Below are 26467 nucleotides of genomic sequence, written 5' to 3'. Positions count from 1 at the left end.
AATTAATCACAAAGGACCAGGGAAGCTGGAAGAACGCAGAGGAGTTCACACAGCAGGTCTTAAAATTAGCAAGGCAGGGCTGTTCTCTACCACGGGCGCACCCAGACCGAGAGGGTCCACGTCAGTCTGGTTTTCCGTGACGACTCTGGCACGTGGATACACCGTCCCGTGTGGAACCGAGGCGGGGGAGGCAGGAGAAAAAGAGGGGGAACTTGAAAATTGAAAGAGCCACGGCGGAGGACTTGAGACAGCCTCCGAAAAGGAAGCCAGGGCTAGTACAAGGATCATACCCTGGCTTGAGATAGTACTCACCCACCCCAAGCACAGAGCCAGGAGTAGCCCCCTGAGCCTTTCAAAGTGTGGCCCCCTCCAACCTCAAGACAGCGATAGCACAGAGGCTAGGGCATTTGCCTTGCAGCGGCCGACCTGGGTTCTATTCCCAGCATCCCATATGGTTCCCTGAGCACCGCCAGGAATGATGCCTGAGTAAACTCTGAGCATCGCTGGGTGTGGCCCAAAAAGCAAAAAAAAAAAAAAAAGAAAAGGCAAAAAATGAAAAGAAATGAAGCAAAAGTGACATCCTGAGCAGGTGTGACTCTTGGTGAACTTCGAGCCTCCGGAAACCCAGCCATAGGGAGGGTCCCACGAACCAGCTTTCTGGGGTCTGCCTGAGCTGCCCTCTGTAGACTTCAGTGCTCTGACCAGCACTTGGACCCATGCTTCTTCCACCTACCCGGACCACCCCCAGGCCAAGGGCATCGTTCCCCTTTCCAGCCACTCAGTGACCGTTGGCTGCATGAACGGGTGTGCATTTCTTGTACCGGCAACCAACATTCTCAGAGGATTTTGCTTGCTTCTAACAGTAAAGCGGAAGCCGTGCGTTCAGAGCCACAGATATTTCTTTCCCTTGCACCAGATCATCCATCTTCCTGAGCCCTGGCTTAGGTCTTCGGGCAACTAGATGGATCTTTCTGGCAAAAGTGAAGTCCTGGGGCTGGAGCCATAGAAAAGCAGGTAGGGTGTTGTCTTGCACACAGATGACCCAGGTTCAATCCCCAGCATCCCGTATGGTCCCCCAAGCATGGCCAGGAGTAATTCCTGAGTGCAGAGCCAGGAGTAACCCCTGAGCATCATTGGATGTGACCCAAAAAGCAAAAAAAAAAAAAAAAAATTTAAAAAATTTAAAAGTGAGGTCCTTTCTCGGTTTCCGGAGCCGGTGGCTGGGAACTTTGGTTTCCAAGTGAAATGCGTACGAAGCGTCTTCCTTCACCAGAAGAGCTAGTGAGCCACGGATTGTGCAGCCCTCTGGGCTGGGTCAGCGGGCTCCATGTTGAATGGGAAGCCTTGAGGAGAATTGAGAGCCGATAGTATCCTGCAGCTGGGAAGTGTGGCGTTACCCCTGAGGGGCTGGTGAGCAGTATTCTGCTTTCAGTTCCCCTCTGCAGTGCTCAGTTTATTCTGCATAGGAGCGGTAGGGAAATAGTAAGCAGTCATGTGAGGAGAACGGGAGCGGCCGAGAAGGACAGCTAGGAAGACAGGGAGCATGCTGATTGGAGGCTGGGCGCAGAGGCCCAAGGCACATCACCGCTGGGGCCCAGGGGCCCAGAGGGACCCTAGGAAACTGGGAGAGTGATTCAATAATTGGATTTTTCAGATACGAGTTCGATTCCTCCACCCCTCTTGGAGAGCCTGGCAAGCTACCGAGAGTATCTCGCCCGCATGGCAGAGCCTAGCAAGCTCCCCGTGACGTATTCTATATGCCAAACACAGTAACAACAAAGTCTCCAATGGAGATGTTACTGGGCCCGCTCGAGCAAATCGATGATCAACGGGAGGGCCTTTACCTTTAACTTAGATATGTGGTCGGGGCGGGGGTGGAGGGAGACAGTTTGGGGAAGGAATTTATCTGGGTAGAACAGTCGTGTGTTAAACACCCTAAAACTGTAATTGAAGTATTTGTACCTCTTTCTCAATTCGTCCCTACCATTCTTTCATTTATTTTTGCTCCTGTGTGTGTTTGTGGGGGTCAGGATGCTTAAGGACAACCCCTGGCTCCATGCTCAGGAGTGACCCCTGGCCATGCTTGGGGAACCCTGTGTGGTGACAGGGATCAAACCAGGGCCGGCCACATGCAAGGCAAGTGCTGGGCCCACTGTCTTGTCTCTCTGGGCCATCCATATCCGTTGCTCTATGACAGTCCCCAGGGTGGCCCATTTGAGCATACCGAGCCCCTCTGAGAGTTCTGGGACCCCCCAACACCTAATGCAATTGTGATCCCTGTAGAGGTTGACACATATTAAATGCACCCATTGGGAATTGTGTTCAAACATGACTCACAGTGGCCCCCATCAAGCCGGCATTGTGGGGGGTGGCAGGGTTCTGTCCTTGGGTAACAGAATATCCAGAATGGGCTGCTCAGGCCTCTGATAGTGGGTCTGTAGTTCTGGGAAGGACTGGCCTCCACTTGCCTTTGAGCCTTGTGACCACATAGTCATTTTCCTTTTGGCTGCGCCTCTGTTACCCCAGTCGTGAGAAAGGACCAGGGGTCGAGCAGCCAGCTATGTTCTGGAGCCTTGCTGGGTCTGCTCCCTTCCAGAGAATTCCCTGGAAACCCAACCTCAGGGCTGCCGTTATTGATTAGAATTGCATTCATTATTGATTAGAATTTTGCGTCTGGTGCCATCCCCCCATGGGAAAACAGAAGGTTCTGTTTGTTGTCTTGTTTTAAGCAGGGTGTATTTCCACCCTAAACAGAATCAAGGCATCTGGTCCGAAAGACAAGGGTAACAGCTATTGATCAGAAAGTGGATTCTGCATGGCTGGGGATGGAATTGCCTCCAGGCACACCTGTCCTCACCCGCGGCCCCCTCTGTTCCTCATTGTCCCATGCTTGATTTCACGAGAGGGAGGGCCCATTCTCACAGGATGGGTCTTCAGATACCAGCACCAGGTCCTGTTGATAGGAGACAGCAATGAGGAAGTCTTGTGGGCAATGTTTTTTATTTCTCCTGTTGATTCTTCCTGGTCAGTAATGATACTTTGGAGTTGTTTTGTTTTTGTTTTTGTTTTGGTCACACCCGGTGATGCACAGGGGTTACTCCTGGCTCTGCACTCAGGAATCACTCCTGGTGGTGTTCGGACCATATGGGATGCTGAGAATTGAACCTGGGTTGGCCATGTGCAAGGCAATCGCCCTACCCACTGTGCTGTCGCTCCAGCCCCCAACTTTGGAGTTTTGGGGGGGGGGTTGTTGTAATGATGAACAATTCTGCGTGTCAGACATGGTCGTCATTAGGCACAAAATAGATGGACAGGGCTGGCCATCCTTGGCAAAGCACCCCACCCCTCACCCACCGGGGAGTGATAGCCCAGGGGACCAGCAGGAGCCCGGGACACCTGGACCTTGGATTTTCCAGAGGGGTTGAGGCAATGCTGGAATGGAGACCCTGTAGCCGGACACCCGGTGAATGAGCCAGGATGGCACAGCGGGGTAGCATGGCGGGCTGGGGACAGGCCTGCTGTCACCAGGAACCACTTTCTAGCCAGGGATGGAGGTTGCCCAGGAGCCTGTGACCAGGGGGGTAGAAGATGGTTGAGTGTCACACCCACCCCCAGAAGCTCTTACAAACATAAAGGTTTCTGATGGAAAGAAGAGGGGCTGCAGAACAGCCCCCCAAAAAACTGAACAAGGGGTGTGCATCAGCACGGACACCCAGTGATGCCCTTGGCTGCCCCACACCCAGCCCCCCTCCCCCCCCCCCCCCAGTCTCGCTTCTCTTTTACCAATCTCATTTGCGGTCTCTTCTAGAATCAAAGACTTCCCTGAGCACCCCCAGCCCCGCAGACTTTCTTCTTACCCCTCTCCCCCTTCGGTGACCCCGGTTCTGACCCCCAATGGGGGTCTCTCTCTGCAGACATACATTGCGCCATGGACTTTCCACCATCTCTGCCCGTTAGTCAGTGACTCCCGGGGCTTCCCGGGGGAGGAGGGGTGGGCTACAGCCTGCCTCTCCTGTCCCCTTCCTTGGGGCTCACACAGAACCTGCCGTGGAGCTGGTTCTCCATCAGTGTTTCGTGGCTGGTCCAGCCAGTGCCTGGAGGTCAGTGAGATGCTGCCCTCGCAGGGATCCAGAACTGTGTCCGTCATCCCGACCAGTGACCCCGGAAACACTCATCTCTCCACAGCCAGAGGAGAGTGTCGAGAGGAGCACGGTTCGCTCGTGACTCCTTGCTTGGGCCGTGCCTCAGTGCTTGTCTACATGCCCACCAGGTGCCAGGCCGGGCCCCGCAGGCTGAGCTGTTTCCCTCCAGTCCTGGGCTGCGGGTCTGGCCCCCAGACTCTGTGTGGATCAGGGCCTGGCCTGCTGCTTGGTGAGCAAGGCTGCAACAGGGTGCCAGGGGCTCTCTCATTTGTCGAGACAGAGGATCCAGAAAATAGCAAGCTGAGTCTTCAAACTAGCCAAACGTAACACAGCACGCACACGGATGAAGAAGCTCACCTCCCCGGGACAAGCAGACGGGCCCTCTTGCTTGCTGCCTCTGGGGGCTCCTTTTAGGACGAGAGTCTCCCCCCACCTCCCCATCCCTTCTTGGATGGTTGAGAAAGGAAAACTCATGGCAGGAAAGAACATTTAAGGTCGGGAGAAGGCCACCCCAGTTGCTGAGGGGGGGGGCGGCGGGATTGGTGTCATTTCCAGCTCTTCCTTGGACCTCTGCTCGTGAGAGAGAAAAGGATCAAGGACCGTTTCTGCCTCATGCTTGTAGATGAGATTAGCTCTGTGACCTAAGGCTGGAAGTCATTCTAGTACGTGGGGTGGTAAACCATTGTAAGGGCCTTCTAAGAAACTCCTGTCTTATATGGCATTCACTCGTTTAATTTTATCCAGGGAAAATGACTTTTTAAAGTTTCCTATTAGTTTTTACTTTCTAAATAAAGGTGACCCACTTACCACGGCATCCACACTCCCAGCCCTTCACTGAGGCCGCCACTAGGAAGGTTTGCTCGTGTTTGTACTAGAATCTTTGAAGAGAAATTGATGAACCTGGTAACCTAATTTTAGACCTCCCCCAAATTGGCAGATGGGAGAGAATTCATCATGTTCTGAATCAGTTCCTTTTAGACTTTCAAAAATAGTCCCATCATTAAAGAATGCATTTAAGAAAGAAATGATGTTCAGCTCCAAATATAATGCCCAGAACATTGGGTTTCGGGTTTGGTTTTTCGTTTTTGTTTTTGTTTAGTTTTTTTTTTTTCCTTTTTCTTTTTTTGGGTTTGTTTGTTTTTGTCTTTATTCCCTAACCTGGATTGCGTGTCGGTAGCAATTTCTAAAGATCCTTTCCAGTGAGCGCTCCCTTCTCTTGCCTGGGTGATGCTGCCGTTTCCATGGAAACGGCTCTTGGAGTTGCTTTGTTCCAGTGTGAGGGACTCCCCAACACGGAGTGTTACCGCAGGTCATTAGCATCCACCAAAGGACCTTTATTAAGTGTTGTGTCAGAAGCAGATTTTACAGAGCGGGGATCTCTGTCTGCAGCCCCCCACACTGAAGACGGGGTGGGCTGGGGTTGGAGGGGACTCTGACACCCCGTCACCACAGAACACACACAATGCGGGCCTGATTGTCAGGGACCTGCTCTCTCTGAGAGGGGCGGTGTGTCCCCTCCTGGGGCGGGGGGCAGGGCTGGCTGCTGAGGCTCACAGAGAGGCACAGAAAGGGAGCGCGTCGGCTGTGGAGAGAGGGTGGTTGGCCATGATGCCCACACCCATTGGAGGTGGACGTTGCTTGCTTCTGCAAACTTGAGACCTTTCGAGTCAGATTGGTCACATTTGCAGGCTGCAATAAGGCCCCACCAGAGGCCAAAGCATGGGGAGGTTAGAGGAGTGGGGGATTCTCGCCTGTGTTTTAGGTGAAATGAGTGTGTGGGGGGTGGGGGGCTTCTGAGGGGGCGCCTCTGCCCAAGGATTCTGCCAGGCTTGGGTGTCCCTTGGGCAGGACTCAGCAGATTTCTGCTCACTCACAGCCCACTAGTGTCAGGAGGAGCTTTGGGCGACCGGTGGCTTCGTAGCGCTGGACCGTGCCAAGAGAGGTTTGCTCTGAACGGAGACAGCCAGGCCCGCTGACCTGGCCACCAGGAAGCAGGAGAGGGCAGCTTCCCAGGCGGGCGGGCCGTTGGGAGCCAGTTGCTCTCTTGTTCACCTTGACTTTTCACTCGGCCTGAAGGAGGCGTGAACCACACTCACTCAGGGATGCTGCATTCTTGCGGGAGATTAGGGGTTTGTGGGCCTTCAGAGCCAAAAGGTTGGCCCCCAGATTTAACAAAAGGAGAGTGATTAGAATAGCATTTGCAGCTGCTATTTTAGACACAATGGGATTCTCCTGGGTCTGTCATTCCCCGTGTTATAGCTTGCTTTTTTTTTCTCCCCCTAAAAAAAAAGCGTGCTGTAGAGTACTTTTTAAAAAATCTGCAATGCTGTTCAAGTCGGAACAAGAGCTTCACTGGGGTATGGGGAGGAAGAGGCCTGAATGGGGGCGATATTTCAGACGCTGAGTGACACATGACCCTGTTAGGACTGTGTGTGGGGCCGGGGTTTGGGGGGTGGCTGCCACCCCTGCTATAAACCTAATGCTGGCTCTGGCTGATTTCAGTTGAGAAACTGGCCGCCTTTGGAGAACAGGGCCTCGGCAGGGTTGACATTTCAGGATTTCTGCGAAGGTCTGCAGTTTCTCTAGCCCGCGAACCCGCGCGGGCCCTGACGGATTCCGCAGTTGCCAACTCCCGTGTTTAGACAGTCGGGGGGTGGGGGGGGAAGGACAGACAGAGTCCCAGCGGCAGGCGGGTGGGGCGGACAAGCTGCAGGTTTACAGGGTCCCCGTGTGTTTGTCACATCTCCCTGCCAGCTCCGCCGTCAGGCTAAGGGCACCGTCTCTTCTCCACATTCTCGATTGTTTCTCTGCCTCTGAGATCCCAGAAGAGTAGCGAGGATGACAAGAAAAGTGTCAGCCTTTGCCTTAGAAAAATGGAAATGTGATTCCCCCCTCCCTCCCCCCTTCCCCCCCTCCCCCCCTTCTGGATGGGTGGGTGAGGAGCGTTGGCCTAATTAGGACAGCCAACCCAAAGCAAGTATCCTGGTGATGCATTGATGAATCCAGCCCAGCTCTGCCGTCCACTCTTCCTGGCATCCTGAGTAAGAGGGGGCACCTTGAAGAGGTCTCTGTCCCGTCTCGGGGCACATGGTCGAGGCAGTACTGTGCCCTTCGGGGGAGGCACAGACACTGGTTCCGTAAAGAGAGATCTGGTTACCTGTCAGGATTGGCCTTGGGAAGATTTGGGTGGGCTTTGAAGCGGCCCAGTCTGCAGGGGAGCCAACTGGCAGCCTGTTGGCTGGGGAGAACCGTCCCCTTCCACCCAGGGGCCCCTTCGCTCCAACGCCATTTCCTGCCACGTACCCCTCCCTGGACTGTGGCAGTGGGGCCAGGGTCCTTCTGAACGCAACCCCCTCCCCCCGCCCAGTTTGGGGGGCCAAGCTGTGAAAATTCAGCAGTTCTGTTCTCCACGTGGCTGCCTCGTGGCATCTGCCGTTGGCTCAGTCGGACACTGGGGTGTGACTCACTGGGAAAAGTCAGTCCCCGCTATTCAGGAAGGCAAGCTTCTAGAACGTTACCCAGAAACCCATGGCCTGACCCCACCCCGTCTCCCCCATCCCCAGGCTCCAGCCACTCTAAAGTCCAGATCTCTCTAACGTGCAGGGGCCAGTTTGCACTCGGCAGAGCGAGCACTGTTGATCTCTCGGACTCAGCCCGCGGCAATAGCACTTGCTCCTGTTTGATTTCTCCAGCAGCTCTGAGGGTCGTCTGGGGAGACGAAGGTGGGGACAGCTTCAGCTCATGGTTCCTCTGCTCTGGCTCCATGTCACCCCGACCCCTCCGCCCTTGCCAGGGGGCTGTGCTCTCAGCCACCCAGCCAGGACTCCTCTCTCGCCCCAGAACTGCCAGGCAATTTCCAAAACTCCCCGGAGGCGCTGGGCTCAGCCCATCGCTCAACCCGGCATTGCTCATCTGTGGCCGGCACTTTTTTTGTTTTCTTTTTTCTATTAGTGAAACACCATGAGGTATAAACTTTTATGCTTGCATTCCAGTTACACAATGATCGAGTGCCCATTCCTCCACCAGTGCCTGTTCCCCACCACCAATGATCCCAGTATCCCTCCCACCACCCCCATCCCATCCCCCCCACCCAGTCTCTGTAGCAGGGCATTCCTTTTTGCTCTCTCTCTCTCTCTCCTTTTGGATGTTGTAGTTTGCAATAGAGGCCCCCTGTCTGCGTGATCAATGTAGCACTGTAACACTGCTCTTGTCCTCCCGTTGTTCATCGATTTTTCTCGAGCGGGCACCAGTAACGTCTCCATTGTGAGACTTGTTACTGTTTTGGGCATATCGAATACATCAAGGGTAGCTTGCCAGGCTTTGCTGTGTGGGCGGGATACTCTCGGTAGCTTGCCGGGCTTTCCGGGAGGGATCAACGCAGAGAGAGATAGAGTAAAGTATTTGTTTGGTTTTTTGCCTTGCTCTGGGCATCCGGTCCCAAACAGCACAGACACAAGGTCCTGTGTTTATGCATCAAGGACCCCTCATTACGTGAGCCTGGAGCCGTCCTTGCCCTTCCTCCCCCGGTGGGCTCTGAACCCACCCCATTGCATTTGGCTTCTTTGGACCAAGACCCCCTCTCCTGTTCACCCTCCAGAATCTGTGCGTGACCTTGGAAAGGAGTCGCCATTGCAAAAACTATCATGCACCGTTATACTAGTAGAAAGTGCGTGAATGTTTGGGGGTGGGGTGTGGCATGTTCCCAGAAAAATAAAGGTTACACTCCGTGGTGTGGGGGGCAAACCCCAAGGTTGCTGAGGGACCCAGCGGTGCCGAGTTCAAAGCTCAGCTCGTTGGTCTCTTCATCCGGCCCCCACACTGGAGCTTGATGGGAGGAACTCCAGGGGCTTCCAGGGAGGCCTGGGCCAGCCAGGCGCTGTCCATGTCAGTCCTGGGTCACCCCAGGGACAGAGTGAGCTCACAGCTCACGGAGGAGGTGGCTGGACTGCTGTCCCCACTTCTACAGGCTCCCCTCGTGCCCGTGGCTTTCTCATGTGGCTTTGCAGGGGACTTTCAGTTTGGAGAGCGGCAAACTGCAATCCTTGGCCAGAGTTTACAAGCTCGACACACTGCAGATTCTAGAACGTTCAGAAGTTACAGGAGTCCCTGGGCCCCCGCTGCCCCTGTCGGAGGGCTGCACAGCTCTTGCTTCTGTTCCTCAGTCACTGACCGCTGGTGCTTGGTGCCAGGGACACCTCCATCCCCACCCCCACCCCAGACTCAGAGAAATGTGGCCGGCGTTTGCCACCCGAAGTCCCACTTTAAACCGTGTGCTGCCGTCCTGTATGGCGTCTCGTCGCTGAATGTGGGGGTCACGACCAAGGAACGGGCAGCTGGAAAAGGCAAACATGCTCTCCAGTCAACCACATCATGAGGCAGAGGGGTCTCTGGCACTCACCCATGTTGCATTAAGGAAAAGGTGGGGGCACAGGTGGAAACTGCTGAAACAGCCTGATCCAAGCCCATTGTTCCCCTTGGGGGCCAGAGGAAGCCGAGCCTCGGGTCAGCCCTTGTTCTTGGCTGCTCGTTTCCTCCAGCCTTTTCTTAGGAATCCCTTCTCCATAAGACATGATAAAACATGGGAGTTATTTTCATTTATATTTTTTAAAATTTTTAATGAATCACCGTGAGGTATAGTTATAGCCTTACAAACGTTTGTGCTTATGTTCCAGTCATACAGTGATCGAGTACCCATCCCTCCACCAGTGCCCATTCTCCACCACCAATGTTCCCAGTATCCCTCCCGCCACCCCTCCCAACCCCCCTGCCTCTGTGGCAGGCACCTTCCCTTTCATTCTCTCTCTCCTTTGGGGTGTTATGGTTCGTAGTGTGGGTACTAAGTTGCCATCATGTTCGGTCCATAGTCTAGTTTCAGCATGCATCTCCTATCCCGAGTGGGCCCTCCAAGCATCCTCTACTTGGTGGTCCCTTCTCTATCTCAGCTGCCTTTCCCCCAGCATGTAAGGCCGGCTTCCAAGCCATGGAGCCATCCTCCCGGCCCTTATCTCTACTATTCTTTGGATAAAACGTTTTTAAAAGAACGAGTTTCTACCTATTCCCCCCCTCCCTCCCCCTAAGCCCATATTCATGCTTTCCCCTGACTGGTTGGGACACCTTGTCCAGTTCACAGCAATCTTGATGACACCTCGGAAAGAGGGGCAACGTTTTTAATAAATTAGACCCAAAAACTGTACACAGATTTTACAGAAGCCACTCCATCAGTTTCTCTGCCTCTTGGGGAGAGGAAATGCTGATTCCGGAGAGAGCCACATCCCACTCTGAAATGAATGCGCCCGTATCTCCGGTCCCCCACATCCCCCACAGGGAAGGTGTTCCAGAGCGAGCCTGGGAAGGCGGTCTGAAGGGAAGAGTTCTGTTGTTGTGTATTTTTGCTTGCATAGTGAAGACCAGTGCTAGAGTGCAAAACCCTTTTCAGGGTTCGAGGACAAAAGAAGAATGGGAAGTTGGCGGCCAAGCCCGGGCCTTAGAAACACAGCCGAATTGTTCTCAAGTTTGGGTTTTGCTGGGTCAGGATGGCAAACAACTCCAGGCTCAATAGGGCAGCCCGTTTTTCTTCTTCCTTTTCAGCCTCCAGTTGGCTCTCCGCAGACTTTCTCGGAGCGGAAATGTCATCTTTGATGGCTCTTCTCTCCTCGAGATCAGAATCTTTTGCAAAAAGTCAGAGGGCAAGTTTGGGGCTCAAAACATGTTTACAAGTTTTGGTGCATTTCTCTGCGGGGACAGTAGAGTTTGGCCACCCGGACTGGCCTCTTGCTTCTGGTTCCTTCTCCATCCCCGCCCTGACCGGCCTTTCCCAGAGGTCCGTCAGAGGCTGTGTCAGGAATCCCACCTGCTGCCGTGTCCCCAGCCACTGACCTGCAGGTGTCTGAGCCTGTGTGATGTGCTTCGTCCTTCCACTATTTCCGGGAGCTTTGGGCCAGGCTCCTGGTTGCGGGAGGGACCCCCTAACCTCCCTGAGTGGTGGGGTGCGGGCCGGGTGCTCACGGTACACTCAGTATACTCACAGCACCAAGCTGTTTCTTGGGGCAGTGAATCCAGGGTGGAATTACAGATTTGTGTAGTCTTTGCCTTTTCTCCCATGAGTAAAACATGATTTTGGAAAGGAAAAAAAAAATTCTTTTTTTTTTTTTTTGCCTTATTTATCCTGAAGGGCTGGAACAATAGCACAGCAGGTAGGGCGTTTGTCTTGCATGGGGCCAACCCGGGTTCAATTCCTCCACCCCTCTCAAAGAGCCCGGCAAGCTACCGAGAGTATCCCGCACGCACAGAGAGCCTGGCAAGCTCCCCATGGCGTATTCAATATGCCAAACACAGTAACAACAAATCTCACGATGGAGACATTACTGGTGCCCGCTCGAGAAAATCGATGAACAACGGGAGGACAGTGACAGTGATTTATCCCAATATTCGAAAACCTGTTGAACAACAAAATGAAGCTTTCTGTGAAAATGTCCCTCTCAAAGTACTTGGGAGCTCAGTCTCGCCGTTCGTTTTGTATTTTTCCCAATCCCCAGGTTGAAGTCTCTGAATATTGGGGTCCTGAAGGGCGTAGCTGGAGAAACAGGACTGAAACACTTCTCATGTGTCAGGATAATAAACTGCTGGTGCTCCTGCCCACGCCAGCCCCACCGCTGCTGCCCCCAGGTGCTGGCCCTGCCCTGCCCTTCCACCTCGCTTGCAGTGTGTGGCAGAGAAACTGAGACAAAGCAGAGCCGCCCCCGCCCTTTGTCCTTGGACCCACACTGCACATCATCCTCAGGGCCTGTGATTTCGGGAGGCTGCTATGGTCTGTGTTCCTGCAAAGCCAAGGCCACAGTTCGCTTGCTGGTGCTTGGTCATCCTCTAGAATCGTTTCACGCCTGGAATCTCACAGTCCCACGTCTTTGGGAACTGAGCCAGGTACAAGCCCATGACTCCAATTTCCTCCAGCTGAGACTATCTGGCTTGATGGGAAGAGGAAGGGAAGCACCCGTGGGTCTAAGGTCTGTTTGGGCCAGGACGAACCCAGATGGACCAGTACAGTCATGGGCAGGCAGAACGAACTTGTCCAAGCGCCAGAGCCGTAGCCCAGCAGGGAGAGCATCTGCCTTGCATGCAGCTGACCCAGGTTCAATCCTCAGCATCCCATAGGGTCCCCCTGAGCACCGCCAGGAGTGATTCCTGAGTGCAGAGCCAGGAGTAACCCCTGAGCATCACTGGGTGTGACCCAGAAAAAGCCCCACGAGGGATGGATGACAGACAGGGAAGCACCCAGGAACAGCCCTTGTCACCTGCCTGCATAAAAGGAGCGGACCAGGACGTTGCAAGCATGCAGCCTCCCTTCACGGTCTGTGCTTCAGCTGCTTCCAGGCAGGATAAAGCAGCATCTTTCCCCTTCTGCTCCCTGTGCCGGGGGGCCAGCGAGAGGAGTTGTGCTGGCAGGGCCACGCGTGTGAGTGGGAGGGGGGCGAGCTGTGTCGGGCTCCAGTCCGGGGACTGTCACTCCCTGACCCACTTAGAGAATCCAGGAATCGCTTTTTTGGGTTTCTGCTGCCGTTCCTATGCAACCGCCCTGCCTGAAATGCTAATATCCCCTCCCTGCTGCTCGGAGGGGCGGATATCCGGGAGGGCCAGAGAGATCGTCCTTGCATGCCCATCTGGCGTGGACCACGGACAAAGTGTTAGGCCACTGCTCCCTTTCGTCTCTGTGTCTGTCCCCCATGCCCTGCCTGGGGCCCCTCGTGTCCAGATGTTTTCATCGGTTACCCGGATTGCAGGGGAAACAGTTTGGATCTTTTGGGCAACACCCCGTCCCCCCGCAGGACTCCAGGCCAGCTCCTGTCCTCTCAGCAAACACTGGCTGTGTAGGGCAGCTGGGCCCTCCACAAGGGAGCTGTGGCCAGGGCAGGTACCAGGCTGAAGCCCAGCCCGGAGGGCACCAGAGAATCAAGGAGGAGCTTGGAGAAGAAGGCTCAAGGGTGTGCCCCAGCCAGGCCAGTTTAGTCCACCACGCCTCCTGGTGGACGCCGGGAGCTGTTGATCGCTCCATCTCTTGGCCCAGGGTTCCTCGAGAGACCCTCAGGGGAAGCTCGGGCCTGGAGCCTGGCATTTGCCAGCAGAGAGGGTGTCCCCAGGGGGCTAAAGTGGCCACCAGGGAAGGGGGCACTTTGGCTCTGTGTATACTGGACTGGGCAGTGCCCAGGGCTTACTCCTGGCTTTGTGCACAGTGACCACTCATGGTGGTGCCAGGGGCGAAACTGGAGTCTGCCTCACACAAGGCAAGCGTCTCCCTCTTGCTCTCACTCAACGGCTCTCCATTTGGTTTCTTTCTTTCCCACAGTGGGTTTCTCTAGGTGAACTGGCCTGGCCGGTTGTCCCGGGTCGTAGGGCCAGACTGGGGCCTCCTGTCCTTGCTGTTTCCCCCAGGGGTGAGCCCAGAACCAGCTGGGGCAGCGTTAGGCTGAGTCCAGGCTCGGTCCAGGGGCTGCTCTCCCACTCCTGTCCTCCTCAGTCCGTCTTGGCAGGCGGATCCCAGAGTCCTGCACATGCGGATGTGGGCCGTCTCTGTCTAACAGCCTCTCCTCTGCTGCCTTGGGCTGCAGCTGGGTCCAGGGTTGGGGGGGGAATCTCTGGACTCAGGACCCTTCCCGCCATGCAGGGAGACAGCTCCTCTGAGCTCCCACCAGCCCGCCCTGTCCCTCTTGGCTGCTCTCGGGGATGCTGGGAGTGGGGGAGGGGGCGGGGGATGAGCTGGGGAGGCTCCGCCTCGGAGGGTCCCCCAGGGGCAGCTTCCTGGGAAGGCCCAGGCCCAGCCGGAGCCTCCCGGGGCCTCACAGCCACCTTTGTGCCACAGGTACAGCAGAGTCGGGCGAGGGCTCTTCACACGTCCCCACGCAGGCCTGGCGCACGCTTGAATGTGGCTCAATCAGCACAAATTACAGCTCTGGAGGACTCGCCGTGTTAAGTCCCCTGATAACTCCGTCACTTTCCGCCGGTGGTTTTCCGCCAGGCTGATGTTTTCCCCTGATCTTTAGTATCACGGCTTCGTTTTCCCGCCGCTATGCCTCCGTCTTTTTCACTGCCACCCCATCTTCCCTCCGTTCTTTGCATGGACAGGCTCACGCGCCACACGGGACTGCCCTCCATGGTGGTCAGGTCCACTGTGGACATGTCCCCACTATCCCCAGGGAGGGCCGGGGCTGCCTCTCGGGTCGTCTCGGTCTGCACACGCCTGACTCCTGGCTCTGTGCTCAGGGCTCACTCTTGGCTCTGTGCTCAGGGATCACTCCTGGCTCTGTGCTCGAGACTCAAGCCCTGGAAGTGCCCAGAGCATCATATTCAGTGCTGAGGATCCGATTAGTGTCAGCCACACACATGGCAAGCTCTTGAACCCAGTGCTACCTGTCCAGCCCCGCACCTGGAATCCTAAGGACCAGCCATCCTACGCACGCTTAGCCCCTTGTGCCTTCCCCCGGCTCAGAGCTGCCTGTCTAGTTTTCCCTGCTGACTCCTTCGAGATGTCTCACTGTGCACCCGGGGGTCCCGAGACCGCAGGTCAGCGTGCGGCGCTGCAGCTTCCACACCAGAAGCCCTGGGCTGAAGTGTGGGGTCTCTCCCCACACCTGGGACCTTGGGCCCCTCTGATATGTGGGATGGAGAGTCCCACCGTGGTGACTGGGGTCACATCTAGAGATGCGCCGTGACTATTCCAGCAGTTTTGTCCATGGTCACTGAACAGTGGCCCTCTCCTGAGGGACGAATGGATGGACAGAGTATGCACCACGTCCCACCCAGCCTGTGTCTTGGCTGAAAGAGGGATGGAGGTGCCTCGGAAGACCCCACGTGGCCTGACTCTGCTTGTGTGAAACCAGCCACGTCTGGCCGAGTCATAGTGCTGAGTGTCTGTCTGGAGCACGGACACTCTTCCTGCCCTCCCCCCCCCCACTGATGTTGGGGGACAGGGTGGCCAGCCAGGTTCCGGGTGCTCTTCCCTGGGGGAAGGAACATCCTGGCAGGCACAAGGGGAGGGGGCACGGCTGCCCGGATCCCTGGGGGCTCCTCCCTTCTCCTGCCATCTCTAGGCTGAGGACGTCCTTTGGGGTCCTCCCCCCGCTGGGTACAAGACAGAGTGGCCTGGACCCTTCCTTACTAGAATCTCCCTCGCGGTGGTCCCCCAACCCCCGCCAAACAGAGCTGCCTCTGACCTAGGAGCCCTGGGGGTCTATCTGGGGGTCAACCCCTCCCTTCCCCTTGCCATGTGAGAGGGTTCGGTGATTTGCGCTCAGGGCCCCAGTTCCTCCTTGCAGATCCTCTCTCGTCAAGGCTCCCCAAGGTCTTCCATGGCTGTGGCTGAGGCTGGACCCAGGCGTGAGGGTCTTGGCTGCCCGAGGCCACAGTGGCCATTGGCCCAGAACTGACCCCGCCGGAAGCTTGGCGCACAGGATGAAAGCCGGTAGCCATGGGGCCCCTGGTCTGCGTCTTTGCACTGGACACGGTCCACCCTCCTTGACCCTCTCTGAGCCTTCCACCGGACGGGGGAGAGCAGACGCTTTGTCAGTGGCTGTTTAGGCAGGAGACAGCGGGAAGCATCTCGCAGGAAAGTCCGGACATAAATGGTAGCGACTCTGTTTTGGGGTCATTTTTTAAATTTTTTTTTAAATTTTTACAAAGTAGTTCACAATGGGCTGGAGCAGTAGCACAGCAGGTAGGGCATTTGCCTTGCATGCAGCCGACGTGGGTTCGATTCCTCCAGCCCTCTCAGAGAGCCAGAGTATCCCACCCGCACGGCAGAGCCTGGCAAGCTCCCCATAGCGTATTTGATATACCAAAAACAGTAACAAGTCTCCCAATGGAGACGTTACTGGTGCCCCCTTGAGCAAATCGATGAACAACGGGATGGCAGTGCTACTGTTCATAATATTTTATTACATTTAATATCCAAACACCAATCCAGCCACCAGACACCTTCCCACTGCCATATTTCAGCTATTTCCATCCGTACCGCAATCCCTGCCCCAAAGCAGAACCGAAAGGGGGTCAGCAGCACCCCTGTCTGGGCCAGGGAGGGGCACAGTGGCACGTTGGCAGGACCGTTCACGGGGTTCCACAGCGACAGGGGCATCACGGTGTTACCCTGATGCCTTCGCCTGCCAGCAGGGCGGGTGTCCCCACAGTGCCAGGAGGGAGTCGGGGGGAGGCTCGGGGACGCAGCGGTCAGACCGCAGACTGACCCCCTAACCAGGCTGTAGCCGAGAGAGCAGTCCACACCCTGGACTCGCCCACACAGGTCCCAGGCACCGGTTGCAGGGATGAAAGGGTGTTTATAGGAGCTGACTTGAACTTCCACTGCCTCACCCTCCCTGGGGCACGACCCTCTCTGCCTCTCAGAAACACAGGCACCTCTCTGCAGCCCGCTAGCACCAGGCTGGGTGTGGGGTGTGTGTGAAGGAGCTTCTGTTCGGAGGGCAGCTGGAGCGCCAACCTGGGTTCAGTCTGCAGGCCCCTCACGCGGTCCCCTGAGCCCCACAGGAGTCAGCCCTGAGCACAGAGCCAGGAGTCAGTCCTGAGTGCAGCCAGGCACAGCCCCCAAAACAAAAAAAACCAAAGAGCTCTGGAAGCAGGGAAGGAGGGAAGGAGGGGTTTTTTGGTTCTTTCTGGAGCCCGACCGTTTCTGGATCTCAGCCTGCAGCCTGCCTGAGAATAGTCTGCGGGACGTCATACAGGCCACAGAGCAGCCCTGCCTGTCCACGGAGGTGAGGGGAGGCTCAAACCGCTGTGTTGTTGTTTGTGTTGGTGGGTGGGTGGGGGAGCAGCTCACCTGGGGGTGGGCCCCAGAAATTCCGTGTGCCGGCTTCCGGGGCTCCCCTTCCTGGAGGTCTGGAGGCATAAGCCAGTTTGGGGGAAGATCGCCACATGTAGAAATAGGAATCCACTGCTTCTCCTGCAACCTGGGGGGGGGGGTCAAAAATGAATTTAATTTGGAGGGTCCTTGGCCGGGGATGGGGGCTCACACCCCACTGTGTTCAGGGCAGGCTCTGGGTCTGTGCTTCTGTGCTTCTGTGCTCTGGGATCATTCCTGGCAGGAATAGTCTGAGAGTAGGAATGGTCTGAGAGTGTGAGTGGTGCCAGGGATGGAATTCCAGTCAGACTGTGTGCCAGGCAAGTGCTTTACCCCTTGGATGCTCCCTTGGGCCCCTCCATAATAATTTTAAAAAGTCATCTTAAACATGTAGGCCAGGGGCCAGAGCGATAGTACAGCAGGGAGGACGTTTGCCTTGCATGTGGCCGACCCGGGTTCGATTCCTGGCATCCCACAGGGCCCCCCAAGCACCGCCAGGAGTGATTCCTGAGTGCAGAGCCAGGAGTAACCCCTGAGCATCACCGGGTGTGACCCAAAAAGCAAAAACAAACCAAAAAAAAAGTGGGCTAGACATCTTATCTTGGGGCGAGGGGAGCATGCTTTTGGGGGGGGGTTCTCAACACTCAATGGGGCGCCAGAGCTCAGCTGTGTGGGGTGCCAGGAAGGAAGAGCCCCCCCACCCCCACCCCACCTCGATCCTGGGAACCCCAGGCCCACAAAACTTTTGGAAATGTCTGTGGCAGCTTGAACGCTGCTATTTAAGAGCTGACGAAGAGGCAGCTTGGAGAAAAACCTCAAAAATAAATACTCTGATTCATCGTTGTTGTTCAGGCTTTCCAGCCACCAGCGCCAGGCCCGGGCGGCAGAGACAAAGGGTGACATTCAGCGCCACGCCGAGCGCGCTGCCGAGGCAGGAGCCCCCGGCGAGGAGGAGGCGGAGGGGGTGCTGCCGACTCCCAGAACCCCAACTGGGGCTCGCACCCAAAGGACACCGTGTGCCGGCTTCTCCTGGGGCAGGGAGTCGTTCGCTGGGGTTGGGGAGGGGGGCAGGGGAGGGAAAGATGAATAATCCCAAGGCGGATATGAGTTCTGAGAGCAAGAGCTGGCGCAGAAATAGCCCCAAGCAGTCGGCTGGGCGCTGCGGGGGCTGCCGTGCAGAGCTGCACCTGGAGCCGGGCCCTTCGCGGGGGGGTTGGGGGTGGGGGACCGGCCGCCCCGGAGCTCCTGAACTCAGCTGGGTCATGGTCCTTAGCGGCGCTCCGGGCCCTGGACCAGAACATCCATTCGGGGTGGGAGTGGGGGTTTCCGTGGGCGGTTTAGAGACAGTTGTGGAGTCTGCACATCTGCGTCCACCCCCTCCCCTTCCTCCAAACCTGCCTCCGTCCCCGCGGCCGGCTGCCTCTGCATCGCTAGTTGGCCCCCGACTCTGAGAGGCAAAGCGGCATCTCCCTGCCTTCCAGGGAAGAGGGCCTGCATGGTCGCTGCTGTGTGCCCCTGGCACCCCCTTGAGTGTTTCACGCTAACCACCAGCCCACCCCACACCCTGGCTCTCCTCTCAGCTGGAGAAGCCGGGCAGCCCCGGTCTCCCACAGTGCCCCGCCGTGGTGAATCACCCTTGAGGCCAGGCTTCTTCTGCACGGCTTTAGGAAGGTCCTAGGAAGCTTCATCTTCTGGCCACATGCGGAAGCTCTGCGCACCTCCAAAGCCGGACACGACCACGAGCTCAGGCTTGGCATGAGGGCGGAGGTGTCCAGCCAGACCCCACCCAGGCCTGCCTCCTCTCCGTTGAGGCTCTGCTAAGGAAGTGGGCTCAAGGTTGGGGACGAACGGCCGGTCCTCAGCTTGGTGCTCATCTGAGCTGATTTTGCAAAGGTTGGCGGAGAGCTTTGAAGATTTTGCTTGGCTGCTGCTGCCCCCAGCCCGGCCCCCACAATCCCCAACCAGGCCGACTTAACCTCCTGTGTTCTTCAAAGGGACCTCCAAACCCTTGAGAGATTGCCGCACTTAACTCTCCCTCATTATTTCCACTCTCCCTGTAACTTTCTTTCCTTTTTTTTTTTTTTTTTTTTTTGCTCAGTTGACTCTGCACTCAGGAATTACTCTTGGCGGTGCTGGGGGGACGCTATGGGATGCTGGAAATCGAACCCGGGTCGACCACGTGCGAAAATCGAACCCGGGTCGACCGCGTGCAAGGCAAACGCCCTACCCACTGTGCTATCGCTCCAGCCCCTCCCTGTAACTTTCATTTCTGCCATAGACAAAGAGAATTAGGGTGGCATTTCAGGCTAGTTTATCCTTTCGGACTTGAATGTGGAAAGACACTGTCACTATCACTGTCACTGTCCTCCCATTGTTGATTGATTTGCTTGAGCGGGCACAAGTAACGTCTCCACTGTGAGACTTGTTGTTACTGTGTTTGGCATACGAATACACCACGGGGAGCTTGCCAGGCTTTGCCGTGCGGAAAGACAAAAAAAAGAATTCCTACCTTCTGAGCAAAGCCAGAGCATGGCCAGCAATCCCTGGGGACAGTAGATACTTCTCCGCACTGGGCAGGACCCTGTAGACACATGTGGCTTGCCGTTTGGACAAGGCCACGACCAGGCCACTTTCTGCAGGAACTCGGGGAGATACTTCCACTCTAGACTCTGCTGACATATCCAGGGCCGCAGGGAAAACTAACGGCCCTGTCAAAGCATGTAATTACGTTATCTCAAATGCCAGGGGTTTCCGTCACCGGCCGCTTCTCGGTTTTTAATGATGTGTCCAAGGCATGAGTCTGGATGAGCCCCCTCAGCCCTTTGAATCACCCACCGCAGAATTCCAGAGATAGCTTTGGCCACATTGGTTTCTTGTGTGAGGACCAGAATCAGCCACCCCGCCTTACCCCGGGTTCAGGCTTGGGGAGAACAAGGGCTCTGAGCTCTTGTCGGGATTATCACGGTTCCGAGGAAAGCCACAGCGGGGGAAGAAGCCACCTCGCACTTGGGAAATTCCGCAGTTCATCTTCAGAGCACACGTGTGGAGCAGGCTGAATCAGAGACGTTTTCCCCCAACCGTCATGTGATTTCTGAGACCTTGTGGGACATGGCCACGGATTCGGGCGTGTCCCACCTTGGGTCTCTCCCCCGCCGTGTCACCACGTCGTAGGATTTCCAGGAGCTGGAAATAGAGCGACTCAGGAGACGTTTAGTAGCAGGTCCTGTGGCAGAAACTGAAGGGGATTTTCTTGGGCACCTTCGTGGGCAGCTGACCCCGAGCTGCCGTACCTGGATGCAGGCAGGTGACACCCCCCCACACACATACCCTCAACCCAGATGCTCTCTGTACTAACGCCAGTGCCCGGGACCTCCCAGGCCCCAGGGAGCAGAGAATGGGGAGGCTGGTTTCTTCTCAGGGAAGCCTCTTGGAAACTGGGGGTAGGGGACAGACGTGAAGGAGAGAGGTTTCTCTTGGAGTGGGTGACTGGTCTCATCTTGCTGGTCCCGGCTACGTTCCTTGTGCCTTTGCCGTTCATAGAAAATGACTTGAAAGCCAAGAGTCATTTTGATGCTTGCAGCTAGGAACCGAATGTCTGTTCCTGATGCCTAAGTAAGTAGGCATCTCCCATTGTTCATCGATTTGCTCAAGCAGGCACCAGTAATGTCTCCATTGTGAGACTTATTGTTACTGTTTTTTGGCATATCGAATACGCCATGGGGAGCTTGCCAGGCTCTGCCGTGCGGGTGAGATACTCTTGGTAGCTTGCCGGGCTCTCTGAGAGGGACGAAGGAATCGAACCCGGGTCGGCTGCATGCACGGCAGATGCCTTACCCGCTGTGCTATCACCCCGGCCCAATGCCTAAGTAAGTAAATAAAATAGGGATATTTCCACACGGACATCAGAAGTGGAAATTTCCCTTCCTGGCCCAAGTTTGACTTGAGTATTTAGCGGATGTTTTCCTCTTATTTTTACTTATCACCCCCACCCCACCCCTCCAGTAGAGCAACTGTCTTAGGGTATTTTGTTCCGGTGCATCAAAACACGTGACTGTCTGAGACATCTGCCCGAGTCTCTCAGGACTGGTGAGTTTGGGAGACACTCGTGGCAGTGCCGCTATTGAGGGGCCCGTGAGAGGGGTAGTGGGGCTTTCCTGCTGTAACCTTCACCCCCAACCCTTTCTCTGGGGTAATGACTGGTGTGACCCCAGAGCACCATGAACCGGAACCTGTGTGATGAGTCCCCCTGTGGGAAGGATTCTTGGCAGCGTGGACCAGTGGGGGCTCTGAAAGGTGAGCGTCCTTGGGGTGGGGTGTGTCTCTTGGGGAGACGCTTGCTCAGGGAGAGGATTTGTCCACATCTGAGAGGGGCATGGATCCAGCATGCAATGACCATCGGCCTCTAGCTCTTAAACTAGAACCATGCACCAGACTGGGGGCGGCCAATGGCCACTGCTGCAGGAAATCCCCCTGGAGCTGTCTTTTTACCCTGTGTTACTCAGGCGGAAACGGATACCCAGAGAGGCGGGTGCAAACGGTGTTGGTGCCAGGGGCCACACCCCACTCCGGATCCATAGCTGAGGTGCTCAAATGCGTGGACAGCGGGTAGCCTAAGGCCCCCGGCCAGGCCCTTCCCGAGGGGGTACTCTCTTGAGGCCCGATCCTCACTGCTGTCCTGCAGACCTGGCGGCTGCCTGTCTACACCCGTCTCTCAGCCCTCGCCACGTTACAACGGGCAGCATGACCACAAACGGTCTACACCTGAACTCCCAGCGGCCGTGGGTGCCAAGTGCGTTGCACTGAGAGGTCCTTGGTAGGTCATCAGAAGGTCCTTGGTAGGAAGGCAAACCTCTTACTCAGCAAGGGGAGGGGGGTGCGGGGGATGCTGGTGAGACAGCAGAAAGCTTTGTTTCCTAGTCCCGAAAAAAAAACCCTCTCTCCGCTGTCCCTCCCTGCCTCTGGGTTCGCGCCTTGCAGCTGCAGGTGTAGCAGGTGGTCCCCCGTCTCTGAATAGCTGTGCCAGCTGGAATTTGGTCGTTGGACAGAAACAGAAAGTGGAGGGAGGGGATGGGGCGGGAATGTGATGGTGGAGAATGTTTGAGTGACACTCAAGGGGGACCCGGGGGCTGTCCACTTCCAAGTCTGTTGCTCCCAGGTGCCCCCTCCTTGCCCGAAGCCTGTCTCAGCACCTGGCCAGGTCTGCAGGATGCCCAGCCTGGGGGGATGTTCTATGAGGAGTGTGGGAGGGGAAGGAGGAGAGACGGGCAGGATACAGTCCAGACTTCTGCGCTGGGACCTTTTCTGCTGCCTTATGTCCTGAGCTCCAGCGTCTGCGTGAGGGAGTGACCCGGATGCAGGAACTTGACGCCCCCCAGAACAGGAATGGGTGGAAAGTGAGGGGGAACAGGCCCTCTGCCGCCCCAAGCAGAAGAGTTTCACTTTTAGCCAACGCGGTTCACAGAATTCCCGGTCTGTGAGTGACAGGGTCGAGGAGTTTTCAGTTCCTTTCACGAAATCTATTTTTTTTCGGAGCTTATGGAAGCAGAGATCTTAAGCGTTCAGTGTGACGAATGGAAAATGTAAAGGACTTTAAGTGCTGTCAAGGGCTCAGAGACGCCCTGGAGTGCCGGCCAGCGCTGGCGGTTTACGTTAAACAACAGATGGGATTGGATTGGTTATCTGGCGGGGCTGCCTAGCAGAGAACCCTACCCGCTAAACCCCACCCACCCCAGTGTAACCCACCTCGGTGTCTGTGGCTTGGCTCTCACTCGGACCACAGTTGCAGTGGAGGTGGCTTGGAGGCTGCCCTCTCCAAGCCCCCACGGGGCAAAGATGGGCTCCCAGGCCTGCCCAGAGGTGCTGGGCTGAGTCCCTCTGTCCCTGGCTGGAAACTACCCTGGGTGCTCGGCCACCTGGGGCTCTAGTTTCCCAGCAACACCTGCTCTCCAGAGAAAGGCCCACAGGATCTCAGCCCCTCACCACCCACCCAAACCCCTGGCAGCCCCGACACACTCTTGCCACCATCTTACCAGTCTGGCTGTACCCAGGAACCAGCCAGGGCCTGAAGGCCAGGGCTGGACTCCTTGGGCATCTTGGCAGAAGCTGCTCCCCCTAGTGGTCATAGATACCTGTGCACCTGTCTGTTCCCGGGGCCTGACCTTTCCCTGGGAGCTCAGAAACTAAACAACATGCAAGTCTGGCGAGTGATAATTTTTGTCTGGTTTGCTCATTTGTGGGGGTCACAGCTGGTGGTGCTTGGGGTTTTTTTTCCCGGCTCTGGGCTCAGGGATCACTCCTGGCAATGCTCAGCGGACTATATGGGATGCTGGGGATCAAACCTGGGTCGGCTGCATGCAAGGCAAGCCCCCTATACACATACTATCACTCTAACCCCTGGCAAGTGATTTTTTCTTTTAAGAATAGTTTTTAGGTCACCTCTGGCAATGCTCAGGGATTACTCCTTGGCTCTGCACTCAGGAGTTACTCTTGGCGGTGTTCAGGGGACCGTATAGGGTGTGAGAGATAGAACCCAGGTCAGGTGTGTGCAAGGCAGACGCCCTGCCCGCTGTACTATCACTCCAGCCCTGTGAGTGAATTTTTTGTTGTTGGTTTTTGCACCACGCCCAGCGATGCTCAGGGGTTACTCCTGGCTCTTCACTCAGAAAATACTCCTGGCAGGCTTGGGGAACCATATGGGATGCCAGGGATAGAACACAGGTCAGCCGCATGCAAGACCTCCCTGCTGTACTATCTCTCTGGCCCAAGTAGATTTTTTTTAGACTGTGACCCCTCCCCATTCCCCACCCCCACAGCGTGGCCGATCAGGCTCTCCTTCCCTCTCTCTGGCCTCCACGGCACGGATGTCACGACAGTCTGCCGACCTCCTCCTGGCACCCCTTCTTCCTTCCTCCCACCTGTTTCTTGGGCATGAAATAGGCTCACACACTTCTTGGGTCAAGAGACGAGGCATCATGTCCTGAAGAAACAGCTGGCCCTGGCGGCCTGCTCACAGCCTGCCGTGGCGTGGCGAGGGGGTGGGAGGTGTGAAGGAGGCTGGGATGGGCCCCACAGTGCCCACACTGGGGAAGAGGCCGCTCAGGCAGCTCCAGGGACAGCTGTGAGGAACAACAGCCATGGGGAGTGGAATGGGCCCTGGTGAACCGTGGGATGCAGGCCAAAGGCCCCGGGAAGCGTCTCCAGCAACTAAGGAGCTGGCGGGAGGGGAGAGGGGAGAGAGGGAGCAGCCGCCACCAAAGGTTAAGTGTATGTGGGAGGTCCGGGTGGTCTCCTGTAGAGCCCCAGGAGAGCGCTGGGCACAGAGAGAGCCAGGCTGATGAGGTGGAGCTCGGGCAGAGCGGGAGGCAGTTACAGTGGTAGAGATGCCTGCCCAGAGGGCTGTGAACAAGCCCTGGAGGCAAGCAAGTCCAGGACACCCCTGGCTGCCTCCCGGAGGGAGCCCCCCAAATGCCTGCCAGGGCAAGGCCCAGCCAGAAGATGGCTCACCCGGAGCACGAGTGAGCTGCACATCAGCAAGCCCAGCCCAGAGGTTCATGGCCTAGAAACTTCTCAGCGCCCTGAGCAGCTGTCGAGCCCAGCCCGGACACGTTCCTGCTTCCCGGGGGTCTCGGGCTTCGGCCTGGAAGAAAACACATCCCTGCCCCCACCTGCATTTTTTCTGTGCTCTCGGCCCTCGGCCCTTGGCCTGCCTTAGCCCACCTCTCTCTGCTCTCTGAAATCTTCCCCATTCTGCAGAGACCAGAGACTCTTTCGTTTCAACGAGTCTGGGGGAGTTGTTTTTGTTGTTGTTGTTGCTTTTGTTTTTGTTTTTTTTTGGCCTTGGTAAGTAAACCAAGGTGGGGGATGCCAGGCTAGCTCACAGCTTGCCCTGGGTCCATCCAGTCCCTCGTCAGGACCCTGCTTTTGGGGTGCTAGAAAGTGAGGGCTACTGAGGCTTAAGTCGAGAAAACAGATGCCCAGGAGTGAATATTATTCGGAGTCAATTAACTCCCAAGTTACAAAAGTAGCATTAACTGTCTTCCTGTGTCCATACAAAAAGGACATTGCTTGGAATTAACTATGCAAAGGACATAAGGAGAAGAGAAAGCTCTATTTACAAGTTAACAGAGTCTGATTAGGAGATAACGATTGACCAATTAGGGAAGCAGAACACAAAGAAAGAAGTTACAGATAAACACAAAGGAATGGGAGTGCCTCGGGAGCACTGTGATGGGAGTAACCCATTAAATCTAAGCTCCCTGTGGCAAGGCAGAAAGGACAAACCAATGGTATCCTACAGGGGGGCATGAAGGCAGTTTGGTTGCCGTGAGCAGCCTTCTCCCCACACTGTGGGACCAACCGTGCTTGCCCGGAACATGGGTACCAAGGTGCGGGTGCTGGTGTCAACTCCCAAAGGTCCCTCGGCCGCCCCCTGCCTTGGACCATGAGCTCTGCAGGCTTTCCTGAGCAGCAGCCCAGGAGACAGGTGTGTGGAGGGAGGGCGGGGCCTAGGTGAACAGTGGCCCTTGGACGTGCCTGGACTTTTGGCCCCAGTGCCCGTCCACTGTATGGAAATTGTTGCCGGAAGCTCCCCTGCCCTGTAGAAATGCTCCCGCCCTTGGCTTCCTGCTGTGTGGCCCCCCTTGAACCACGGAGTGCTCGAGTGAGGCCGCCACCTCTGAGCCAGAGTCCCTGAAATTGTCTTGGAGCGCTGTCTGGTGAGAGCCTTTGTAGCTTGACACGGCAGGTGGGCTAGGGTCCCGGGCGCCCATTCCCGGCCATCCTGCTTGTAAAATCCCAACTTCCGACTTTGTCTGGGTTTCTAGGGAATGCAGTGACTTTTAAGAATCTAGTTTTGGCACCACTCAAAGACCTGCCCATAACTCACAAGACCCGCCTGTAACAACGCTCCTGGAGCACTGTTCCATCAGGGTGTGTGGTGTATGCGCAGGGGGTGGGGGAAAGGGGGAGAGCGGGCATTTGCGTTTCAGGAACCGAAGCGCCAGGCTCTTCCCTGGGATGGTGATCGTGATGAGCTGCAGTTCTGTTGGGGATGCCCGCCAGTGACCAACACCAGTGGTGGCGGTGTAACTGAAGCCAGGTCCTAGGCGAACGGTCTCCTTCCCTCCAGATGAAGACGGAAAGTGTGTGCCATCCAAGGAGGAGTCACAAAGCGTTTCATGTGTCAGGCCTTGGCGAGAACGCCACTTGATGGCGTCTCCTTCCTGCCACTCACGACGGAGCCTTCCCGTTTATTTTGCTCCGTAAACCCTCCCGTGCACGGGGAGGACTATCCAGCAAGAAGTACAACAGGGGTGCGGCAGGTGCTGGCCTCCCTCACGAGGACTCCCATGGAACTAAGACACAGTGCCGTCAGCACCTCCGCACAGCAGCCTCTGCCAAGTCCCTCCTGAACACCTCCGAGTTTTTTTTCCCCAAGATGCTTTAAAAATTCAAGATTTGGTTTTGGCCACCAAAAAACAATCTATTG

At 56.2% G+C, this 26467-nt stretch overlaps 1 protein-coding gene across 1 annotated transcript in view; it reads left to right on the top strand.

Annotated features, from left to right (window-relative positions):
* Positions 1-26467, top strand: part of PRKCA (protein kinase C alpha) — a 276377-nt gene that overhangs the window by 145696 nt on the left and 104214 nt on the right. The gene's annotated exons all lie outside the window — the stretch shown is intronic.

This window comes from Sorex fumeus, unplaced genomic scaffold (assembly GCF_029834395.1).
Source record: "Sorex fumeus unplaced genomic scaffold, SorFum_2.1 ptg000063l, whole genome shotgun sequence".
In the NCBI taxonomy this organism is placed as follows: domain Eukaryota; kingdom Metazoa; phylum Chordata; class Mammalia; order Eulipotyphla; family Soricidae; genus Sorex; species Sorex fumeus.
The sequence above is the reverse complement of the archived record's forward strand: the minus strand, read 5'-3'. Positions and strand labels throughout refer to the sequence as shown.